Below are 12500 nucleotides of genomic sequence, written 5' to 3'. Positions count from 1 at the left end.
GAGTCAACAAAATTTAACCATACCTAAGGACCTTCTAGTTAAACTTGTAAGTGTTCAAAGATTAACCTTTTGTTTTACCTCATGAAAAGCAATATTCCACATTTTTGAAAAAGATGATTGAAAGCTATGTTGTGAAGTAAGATATAAACTGTCCCTGATTTTGAAAACTGTCCCTGAATTTACCTATTTTTTAATCTTAAAAACCAAAAAGAAGAACCACACTGCAGACCCAGAGAAATGATTTTGGAACCATACTGCAGGTTTTAATCTTACCATATAATTTAAATAATGCATGCTAATGCAAAACCTATGCTCTAAGTACATAAAAGCAATATTTAAAAAATGTCCCTGATTTGGGTCTTTGCCCCCTTAGCCAGTATTTTTGGCTTTCTCCATAGTTCTTGTGTTAAGAGGTTGAGAAGTATGTTCGGAATACCAACACTGTGGCTGACTACTGTTTTTTGTAAACAACGAAGAACATTAGTATTTTTTTACAACCATTTTTATGGCTTTGCAGGAGTAATGAGTATTAGTGTGAAGCAAATTATTTGTGTGAAGCAAATTCAAATTTTACTGTGTATGGTAACTGTACGTTTGTGTGAAACTGTGGTAAAGAGTTGAAAAAACACTGTGGCCATTTTATACATTTTATATATTGAGTGATTACTGTTACAGACATTTGAGGTGCACACAGTCAGCAATGTGGCTATAATGCTTGGATACAGGGGTATATCTGCATATAATATATAATGACTTACCTTTCTGTTTGCTTAACTTAAACAGTTGTTATTTTGTCTCTGTAGAGATAATGTGTGTATGCCTGAAACAAGTTGCGGTACTTTACTGTGGCTGGCTAATGCGTGTTTGTGGGAAAAATAGTTGAAATAAATTACTGTAGACATGTTTTTATTACAATTAGACATCTGAGGTGTGCACAGTCAAGAAAGTGTTAGTAACTGCTATCCACATGGGTTAAAACAGTAATTAACCTGGCTTTGCAAGACTAGTGCCGATTTGTGTGAAGCAAGTTGAAATACCCTACTGTAGCTACTGTGTGTCTATGTGAAACAAACTTAAAATATATTAATGTGGCTATTTTGTACATGATCAGACATCTGAGTTATACAAAATTAACACAGGGTCTATAATTGCTGGGTAGAGAGCAAATTGTGGATAGAAGTGACGTACCCAGCCGTTGTTTGATAACATTTAAAGAGTCACTGGTCCACATTGCTATAATTAGTGTCACACAGTATAATGTATTTTGCTAAAAATAGTGTAAAATGATCATTGGTCTGACTTATGAATGTAAATATGTTGGGTGGAGAAAGCTGCAATGCATCTAAGAGCAGAAAGTCAGCTGTTATTTCTTTCACTTTACATTATAGTAAAACTACATCACTGTACACCCATGGCTATCTTTGGAGGTCTTGGCAGAATGTGTGTGAAAGTAATTGATCATTGGCATAATGGTGTAGCAACTAGTACCACCATTCACAGCACTTTTTTTACCTGAATTCTTGACAGGGTTTGTTACTATGTGCCTTCTGCGTGTTCTCTCTTGTTTGTGTGTGAATTTTATCCAAGTGCTCCGTTTTCCACTAACATCTAAAAACCTGCCACAGCTGAAATGGCATTCCTCCAATTTGCCTGTGGGATGGCACAATGATGCAAGAAGTAATATCACTGCTCAGGCTGTCTGGTGCAGTTCTCAGCTGGGGTTCCTTCAGTTCAGAGTCTACATGCCATCCCTGTATTCGCCTGCATTTTCTCCATCTCCTCCATTTTCTACATCACAAAGATGTGATAGATGGAATAGAATATGTAAATTCCTTATAAATATTTGTACAGTGAGTATGTGATGTGAAAGAAAGGACTGGCAATCAACTTTTTTTCCATACTCCATTTGCCTAATAAATTCTGTGGATACTATCAATTGTTTCTGGGGTCACTACAGGAGTTGGATTCAACTCAGCAGCACTGGCTAAAGGAAGCTCATGTGCATACATGTGTCTCTGCATGTATTTCTATGAAAAAAAGTATTAGTATATCTTGTAACAGGCCTGCTTTGTCAAGGGGAGTGTTAGTAAGTGTGTGTATGTGAAAAAATATAATCAACAATGTTATCGGTGGGGCACACTGTATTAGGAGACATATACATAACTCTTCTGGGTAGCAGTACAAAAACAACCATTTACTAGTAATAATCTTCCAAAAAATAAGGCATAAAATTCAGCACAGAACATCAAGCTCTTTAGATCTTCCTGGGTTAGTGGTCCCCACACATTCAGAGAGAAGCCCCATACTAAAGCTCTGACTTGGCACCACCTAGTTTAAGTCAATCATCCTCAGAAATGCACAGAAGGTTCCTACATCTTCTGCTGGGACTGAAGACAGTGTGGTCATTATTTTTTTTACCTTGCTGATAAATGTCAGATGAGCTGGGGACAGTGTGGTCATTATTTCTTTAACCTTCCTCACAATCGTACCTCAGATGTGTGTACAAAAGGTTGATATAGTTTGTTTGGGAGCAGTGCAATCTCTAGAAGCAACACATTGTAATATATTACTATGATCATTATTTTCTTTACCTTGCCTATAATCAAACATCAGAAATGTAGACTGGTGGCTATCTTTTCAGGGGTAGTGGAAGGGATGCATGCATATGTCTGACAGCAACAAGTTGTAATATGTTACTATGGCTATTTGCTCTTTCGGTTTTGTCCTAGTGTGACATCAGAGGAATAAACAAAATGTGGACACTTACTGGAGATAGGGTGAAGAGGCATGCACAGTATATGCATAATGGCACCAACTTGAAATATATGACTATGACCATTACTTTTTTTCACTTTTATCCCAATGTAACACCAGAAGTGTACTTAGAAGGTGAATATTTTTTAGGGAGCAGGATGGTTTGAGAGACATACACTTTTCCAAAGTATGATTTATGTTTATTTTCAAGGCTCTGTTTACTTAGTTTAACAAGAGCTACTACTTTTTTGTCAGGTTTGATTTGGACACTAGTCACATCTTCATTAAAAGGAAACAAGTAAGACTAAGATTTCCTCCACAGTTATCACAATGAAGTTTTGGCCAATTTGTAGTTGTTGAAATGATGCAAGAAAGAGCAAAGCCAAAGAACAGACAACCATTTAAAATCTTGAAACTTACATTACTGAGTCCTTTGATATGGATACAAAATTGACAAAAATACAGACTTACATATCCTAAATCCAACTTTTACCATTTCTCAGAAGACTCCTTATTCTCTGAGGTATGGTGATCTTGGAGTTAGTATATATAAGTTTAGGGGGTGTGGGAGGGCAAGTTCTCCATATCAGATGGTGCAGGGGGGCTTACAGTGCAAAAAGCAAGTTTAAAGGAGAAGAGTGATGTTCAATAGTTGTTCTTTTCCAGCACTTTCAGTGTTATTTTTTTCGGTACCTTAGAAGTCAGTAATTTGAGTCTTGAGATTTTGTTGGGAAGCCCAAAGAACAAGACAGAATTTCATTAGTCATGATTTTTGTTTAGGCCTGGATAAAATGGTTGAAGAAAAAAATCTAAAATGCATATACAAACCATTGCTTCTAGAGGACCAGGTGCCCCAGGAGCCATGTCTTAATTCATTTATTTTCTCCACAATTATTTTTATGCTATTTTGTCAGTTAAATTGTGCTGAATGGATGCAGAAAAAAGTAAAAAAAAAATGAGAGAAAAAAATAATCTGGATGGTATGGGAGGTGAGGAGAAGGAGAAAATAGGAGGCACTGAAAAATGTGAGCAGGGGTAAATAGTAGACAGTAGGAACACTCGCACAAAGCCCTTCACCTAGGTTGCGTTTCTCCTAAGGACAGCCCGGAATATTTGCCACTATAATTATAAGCGTTCCGGTTTTAATTTTTTTTCTTTGGGTCTCAGTGTTTATATTTTTCTTTTGTTTCTTGGCACTTTCTGTTGCTACCTGTTGCTCCACTTCTGGTTTGATTTATATACCCTTTCCTTACCAAAATGCTTCTGTTTGTCTGAGCAAAGGTACCATGGTAACCTGTTGTCTTCAGGGTTTAGAATGTTCACTATGGTTAGATCTGTTGATGCCAGCAAAGATGTGTATAATCCCATGATACCTATGTATGTATAGTTAATTTTCAAAGAGACACATACCTCCTTTAGACTAAGGGATATATAATCTTGCCATGCACTTTTTTGTATATCATTTTATGAGCATAAAGCATCTTTCTTGTTTTCCTGTCAATGTGATCCAACACATTATGAGGTGAGGCAATCATATTAATGCTGTAAGATAGAACAAGATGAACAAACTGATTTATAACCTTAACTTTATTCCTAGATGTCAAGGTAGTTTTCAATATTAATCTACTAAAATATCCCTTAATAAGCTTTGTTCTCATTTGTTCGTGTTGTACTGCTGGCCCTTCATCTATTCCCAGGTACTTATCAAATCCCTTTTGTTCAAGTTCTCTTATATCACATTCCTTTCCAAGGTTGATATTTGCTTAATTTATATTTGTATTTATTTATTTATTTGCTACAAGTACTGTTTTCACACATTTAGCAAGGCCAAATGTCATTCATTCTTATACTGTGTGAAAAAGGTTTAGCCATTTCTAATCATGGTTTCAGTGGCTTGTCTAATGAGTTTTTCAGTTTTAAGTGATGCACAAAAAAATAGAAAATATATCATTTTGCAAAGCTGTTTTTTGGGAGTCAAAGTGTAGTGATAGACAAATCTGTTAAGTAAATGGCTTAATGGGTTAATGGCAAGGCAAAGTAGTAGTGGTGACAAACAGTCATACTGAAATATCCTTCTTTAGATTTTTTTATCCTCAGAACAGCAGCTTCCCATTTGTCATGACCCAGTCATAAAGTAATTTGTCTCTGTTTAATAATGATTGCTATGTAAGCATTCTAACAACTGTGAATGTGGAAAAACACTGTCAAATGCTTTTTTGGAATCTGTTCATTGCATAATTAGGTCCTGCCCCGTTTTTTACAGATCTCTGTTATCAATTTGATTAGTGATGGCTGATTTTTTATTTTATTTGATTTTCTTTTATTACCTTTCTGTTTGTTCTGTTGCTACCCTTGTGTATATTACTTCCTGAATGTCACAAAACTAAAAAATTATTTAAACTGAGAGTTATTGAAAGAAAGCTCATTCCCAGATTTCATAGTTTGTTTTATTCCAAACATTGCAGATATCTTTGCTAAGACTTGGGTTACTGCGCAGAATATGGGAGAAACAAGCTCCAGTATGGGGAATCTTAAATACACACCTGTCATCATTAGCATCTTTTTTTTTTTTTTATACATTGGTCTCATACAACAGATTTTTTTAAACAAGATATTTTTGAACTCCTCATGCATACCTTTATTACACCAAAATATGCTTCATGGGCTATTTCAATGCATATCTTCAGCAGTCATTTGGCAATTAAGAGTTTTGAAATGTTAACAAGTTCTTTCCATGAGAAGAAATCATTTCATCTTTGTACTTTTTGTTTCTCTTTATAACTTTGGAATCATGGTGATCTCTTTTATTTTGTACATCTTCAATGCAAACTTCTTATCTATTATAATATTGTATCCTTTTTTGTTTTTGTTTCTACTTCGGGGTCAAAGGTCCTGGGACTGCATACTCAGCTACCATGTTTACATTATGTTGTGCCACATTATCACGTTTCTCCCTTTGTCTACAAAGGCTATAGGTTGCCAAGATATGTAGTCAGCAACATTTTCTTTCTTATACAATACTTCATACTGAGAGGAATGCAACCCCAGTGACCATCTTTCTACCTTAAGTGGAAGTTATGAATTCAGTTGTTAAATACCGCCTCTTGTAGTTCCCAGTCAGTGAGTAGTGTAAACTTTTTCTCAAATAAGGAAATAAGGAAATGCTCACAGGTCCAAACTACTGTTAGCGATAGTTCTCTGTTTGGGGGCATTTCTTTTGTGCATTTGACAATAATCTTCTAACAGAAGTTATTACCTCTTGCTTGCAATCCTTTACCAAGAACACATTTGCCCCTGTACCAGCTAACCTACCATCTGTTTCTAGTACTGTTCTGTGCAGTGTATCTAAATATGGCACAACTGATTCTTGGTTTAGGTTTTCTTTTTTAACTGTTTTATGTCTTGCTGGTGTTTTTCAGACTATTCAAATCATACATTTCTTACATAAGCCCTGTCAGCATTTCATTCCTCGAAAATCTTTGACAAATAACAAACTATTATTTGTCTTATCTACTAAGCTTTGCATTTTTTTTTGCATTTGTAGGTGATGAGATATAATGCATAGCTTTTTATCAATAGGATCTGCTAACATTTCTCATGCCCAAGAATAATAACGTTCCTCAAGTTCAAGAATATGAACTCATAATACTCTAGCACGCTATTACAAGTTCACATTTTCTATGTTCATCATTAGCCCATTTTCTCTCCAAGTTTTTAATTAGTCTGTCTGCTCCTTGCACGTTTTCTAAAAGAAAACATCTATATAATCACTGCACTTCTTTATATTATTTATACTTTGCTAAGACTTGCCTGCATTGTATGTCAAAATAGCTCTAATGCAGAGTTCACCCCAGAAATATTTTTTCTATGCCATTATCCTTAGATGTGTTAAAACTTTGGCCATGCTCCTGCTCTCTGGATGCAGATCAAGCTGAAAGTAGCCTGATCTCTAATGTGGGTCTGTATCACTTAATCAAAATATGTATTCATTGATCACTAATCAGTGAATCTCATTTTATCAACCCCCAAACTTTTTACAAGGGTTGGGAATCACTCACCCACCAGCACTCTGGAACACACACCGCACTAAATCAAAATCACCCAAGTGGGGGGCTTTGCCCTCCACAATGCCCAGCAGAACTGTATATACCAACTCTGATATTGCACTACAGTGAGGAAAAGAGAAAAGTTGAGGTGATGGCCAAGTGCTTCCTAACCCTGTGAAAACGTCTGGGGTTCTCTAAAAGGAATATTGATGATTAGTGTTTGATGAATACTTGCTGGGTTGCCTTCTGTGCGGAGTCTGCATGTCCTCCCTGTGGTCGCATGGGTTCCCTCTGGGTGCTCCGGTTTCCTCCCACATCCCAAAGACATGCTGTATATGGAATGGACATTCTAAATTGGCCCTAGGTGTGAATGCATGCATATGTGCCTTCAGTGGAAGGTTGGGTGCTGGGCTGGCAACTCGACACCATAAAACTCTACTGCCAATCATGAGTGGACAGGTGATCCACTGTGGCGACCCCTAACTGGGAAAAGTCGAAAGAAGAAGAAGACGTGTTCAACGAATACTTATTCAATTAATATGTATTTCGATTAAATGATATAGACCCCCTCAAACTCAGCTTGCTAAGCACCTTTGTTCCATGCATTTCACTGATTACAATACCTAATTCAGGAGTCAAAAACTGTTAAACATTCCTCTGTCTTTATGCATTATCAGCTACTCTCATATCAAAACATGCTTTTACCTCTCCATGCTTCTTTTGTTTTGGGGGTTGTAAATCATGATAAGACAGAGGATCACTACTGGAGTTCCAAGAAACGTAACAGTAGTCATTACAATTATGAGCATAGTATACACATACTGTTCACTGACTGTAAAAATGCATTAAATATTTAAAATAAAATAAAATAAAAGTTTTGAAATTTGTTTTGCATTAAGGAGGTAGCAGTAATTCCACCAATCCTTCATTTTTTAAACTGTCATAGTTTCATAGTTTCATAGTATAGTACTAGGCTATCTGCCCTGGGGCATTTGTAAGCCTAGCCATAGTGATGTGGCTTTTGCCACCCCATGAAATGGTACAAAAATGTACAGAATAAATTTAGAATACTGTGCCTCTGTGTAGTAGTGACACAATGAAGGTCCCCTTATATAATAGAATTAGTTTACTGTGCCCCTGTCTAGCAGTGACACAGATGTGACCCCTGGGGTAAACTTACGATCTCATTCATGGTATGTGGTTAAAGTGGCCATTTAGGCATCTGAAATGCATGTTTTAGATTTAAACTTGTTTGACATGCAGACCTAACCATATTTCATGCCAGCAGGTAGAAATAAAGAATGTTTCATGGGAATGACCATTTCCTGTAAGTGCAGATGGTTTCTAAATAACTTGATTTAAATGGGTTAACTTATCCTAGTGTTGCAGAAATATACGAGTATGTCATTATTCAATGCACAAAAACATTGATGCACACTTCACTACCACTATTTAAATGAAAACACACACCATCAAAAAAACACAGCTAATCACATTTGATCACAAAAGCAAACACAATACTGTTGTTTTTGCAATTATTATACCATAAAAAATTAGTAAGTCAAAAGCACTATGAATAACACTACCAAACAAACAAGAAACAAAACAGCACATATCACTTCACAAACATACTACAAAATAAAAACAAAACAGTGATACAACCATCATAAAATCATTTATGTTGTGGGCTTTGTCCCCTTATTCCTTGAATGCGGGAGTACTACCCCCCAAACCTCCTTACTCATATATATATATATATATATATATATCTATATATATCTATATATATATATATATATATATATATATATATATATATATATATATATAAACTCCATGGCTGTATAACCATAGCCAAAGTCAGACATCACATAACAAGCCACATGCACTGTTATAAACTATATTAATCCTATAAATGGTAAAGAATATAGTCAGTATGGTTGTCAAATATAAAATAGCTATCAACAAGCCATGCACTGGATATAGTTGCCTGGTAACCACATAGATATATGAGTGTGTGTGTGTGTATGTGTGTGTGTGTGTGTGTGTGTGTGTGTGTGTGTGTGTGTGTGTATGTGTGTGTGTGTGTGTGACAGAGAGAGAGAGAGATTAGCTACAGATATGTATATATGGATATATATGTATAAATGTCTGTAATATTTGCTAAAAAACAATATTTCTGTGTTAATAGAACTCTCACCAGTATTGAACACTTTACTTTGTTTTCATTTATGTCCACTTACTCAGTTAACTGAATTAATGTAGCCTCTAATTTTAATTTTTTTGCACAATTTCAGTATAAAATAATTATTCCTCCAGCTCTGCACATTAAGATTCCATTTTGCTACATATTATAAGAACATTGTTGACATACTAAGTAATTTATGTATTCTTTCCTTACTGCTTTATTACTGCTGAACTTTTTGGTGTAGTGAATTGAAACAAAATCAGACAAGATTCAGTTAATGTAGATAAGACAGAGATATCCACAGACTGCAAGAAAAGTTTAATTGCCACAAGTGACCCAGGCAATGGGATTGCATACAGTACACTGTTACTCTGGTTTAGTATGACAAGAACCATTTTACCCCAAACTTTCAAAGAATGATCACAGAATCTGAGGCTACAATTGTGATTATAAGGAACAGTAAGGCCTATTGTGTAAACTTGAACAAGATGAAGAATTCCAAAATTAAATAAACATTCCTTTGACTGTAATTTGAATACAAATGTCAGGAGAACTCCTCAGGCAAAAAGCTTCAAACTTTAAAAAAGACAGGAGTACTCTGATCTTCAGTGGTTACAACATACAATGGACAAATGTAAAAGAAAGGACAGCTGTCTGATTTACAAAACATAAACTATCATAACCATTGTAAAGTGCAATGACTGTAGAGAATGATGACAGGAACATACATTTCTAAAGTTATCTTAACACAGCCATAATATTCTTCTGCTGGTTTTGCAGGCCTTTATATTTTAGGTGTGATAGCAATGGGATTTACAGAAAAGTAGGAAGTAAGCCAGATAAACTCCTGTATTAAATATAAAGAATTATCTTCCTCACAGAAGAATCATAAAAACACACAAACACACACACACACACACACACACACACACACACATATATATATATATATATATATATATATATATATTCACTACCAAAAAACAGGTGCTCGTGATATGTCTGCTCGGACTGAATACACACCACGCTCCCCAACGTCCAGCACCAACCAGCATACAAACACCCAAAATGAGTGTATAACATATTAATAAAAATGAAAAGAACTCCATTCATGATCATGGCTTTGTGCTGCCATACGTTTAATGTCCAGCTCACAATGAAACAATGATAAAAAGTACATAATACACAAACCTAGGTTTCGCTCCCTGGCGTCATCAGTGTGTATTGCAAATAGGGAACAGTGACATATTTATACCCCTTTCAATCAGCATGAATTAAAGACACCATTGTACTTAACAAATGCAGTTATGATATTTTTAAGACACAAAAACCGTACCACATACTACAGTAAAAACTGTAGGTACCATAATGCATATAACTACCTAAATACATTGTTGATTCAACTAACACACAAACTTACACATGTTATGCCCTAAATAGCATTACCAATGGTCATTTAGACCTGGTTTAAATAAAGCTCCTAAATATACAATCCATTTCCTTTCTTTTTCTGTTAATATCCTATGTTTACTGATCAACGTTAAATTATCCCCTACTACCTGATCGACACCCAGAAAAATAAAATGTGTTCCTACATGCATTTGAGTGTGTTTGTACAGGGCATTCCGTACTCTTTTACAATTGATATCGCTTATATGTAATGCTATTCTCTGTCGATAAGATAAAGAGGTCTGCCCCACATAAAAAGCCCCACATTGGCACATCGCCATATAAATCACCCATTCGCTACTACAAGTAATCAAGTGTCTACTATGGTATACCTTGGGTGCATTTATAGACGTAAATGATTTGTTTTTTGAAACAACCTTACAGTGAACACAATGTCCACAATATGTACTGCCCAATATTTTGCTGGCTTGGTTGTCTCTAACTTTTTTGTGACTCTTCTTAAAATTAGCTAAACTTTCACCTATGGTCTTCCTTCTCCTATAACCAAAGGAACACCATGAGTCTATTAATGTATCCAAAAATCTATCGGTCTTCAATATGTGCCAATGTCATTGTATTATGTATTTTATTTTGAAGCTATTGCTTACAAACTTAGTCATGAACCTGATGACTTGGTTCCCTTCAACTTGTGGCCTTTCGACTCCCATTAGTAATTGTTCTCTAGTACCTGAGTCCACCATACTTAGGACTCTATCAACTTGCCTAACTTTATAGCCCCTTGCCAAAAATCTGGCTCCATATTTTGGACCGAGACAAATAAGAGATGGGAACCCTCATGTTATGAATACGGAGGTTAGAATTTCGTTACCATATACCAATGACTGTAATGTCCTGAAGGACATTGTTGGTAAGCATTGGTCAGTATTATGTACAGATGATGGAATTAGGAAAGTGATTGGGGATGAACCACGATTTATGTTCAGGAATAAGTTAAATCTGAGGAGGTTGTTATGCTATTCTAAGAAGGACGGACGACATTTAGAGGCTACTTATAGTAAGGCATGTGGACACTGCAACCAATGTGCCTACATAGATAGTAACACAGTATTCATACATCCAGACTCACATATGCAATTTAAGACTCAAGTAGGAGCCACATGTATGAGTGTGAATATTGTGTACCTGGCAGTATGCCAGTTATGCAATGCATTTTACGTTGGAAAGACTAATTGTCAGTTTAAGGATAGGATACGTGAGCATGTATACCATATAAGAAAAGGTAATTTACATAATGCACTAGCTAAACATGTGGTTCAGTTAGGTACTGAACATCATTTTCTATTTAGGGCCTTGGAGCTGATTGAACCAAACATTCGGGGTGGAGATATTAGGAACCACACTGAGGACAGGGAAAGTAAGTGGATCATTAGATTGAGAGCTGATAGAGGCTCTGGATTAAATGAAAGAGCCTGTATAAAACCAGCCCTAAAGAAAAGGAGAAACATTAAATTTAAATGTAGTTAGCATAGGTTTGGATGGTTCATGCTTTCAAATATGTTTGTTTTTAAATAAGTAATGCTAAGGCAGCTGTGAGTTTGGTGTTATGATAAACAAATGGTTCTGTTTATTAACGTTCAATATCATGATATGTGTCTGTATGTTTTAAACATTTTATATTTATTTATTCTCAATTTATATGAGACAAAATATATAGTTTCATATTGGTACTTTGTAAGTTATATATATACATATATATATTTTTTAAGAATTTTAGCATATGTGTATGTCTTAATTGATATTGATTGTGTTTGTTCAGTGCAGTTTTTTGATAGGGCATTAGATAATATGACAATAGTATATAAGGGAGTTATGGGTAGCAGTTAATTGATCTGATGAAGCTCATTTTTGGGTGAAAGCGCTTATCAACTGCAGCATTGTATTGTATTTGTGTTTACAATACCTGGATTAAAAGTTTTGCACAAATTCCTGGATTATTGACTCTGCTTCACTTCAACACTCACTTTTGAATGTATTTAGGTAGTTATATGCATTATGATACCTACTGTTTTTACTGTAGTATGTGGTACGGTTTTTGTGTCTTA

The sequence above is a fragment of the Protopterus annectens genome, chromosome 7.part0, assembly GCF_019279795.1.
Source record: "Protopterus annectens isolate FY-2018-M chromosome 7.part0, PAN1.0, whole genome shotgun sequence".
Taxonomy (NCBI): domain Eukaryota; kingdom Metazoa; phylum Chordata; order Ceratodontiformes; family Protopteridae; genus Protopterus; species Protopterus annectens.
This window is presented reverse-complemented; position numbering follows the sequence as displayed.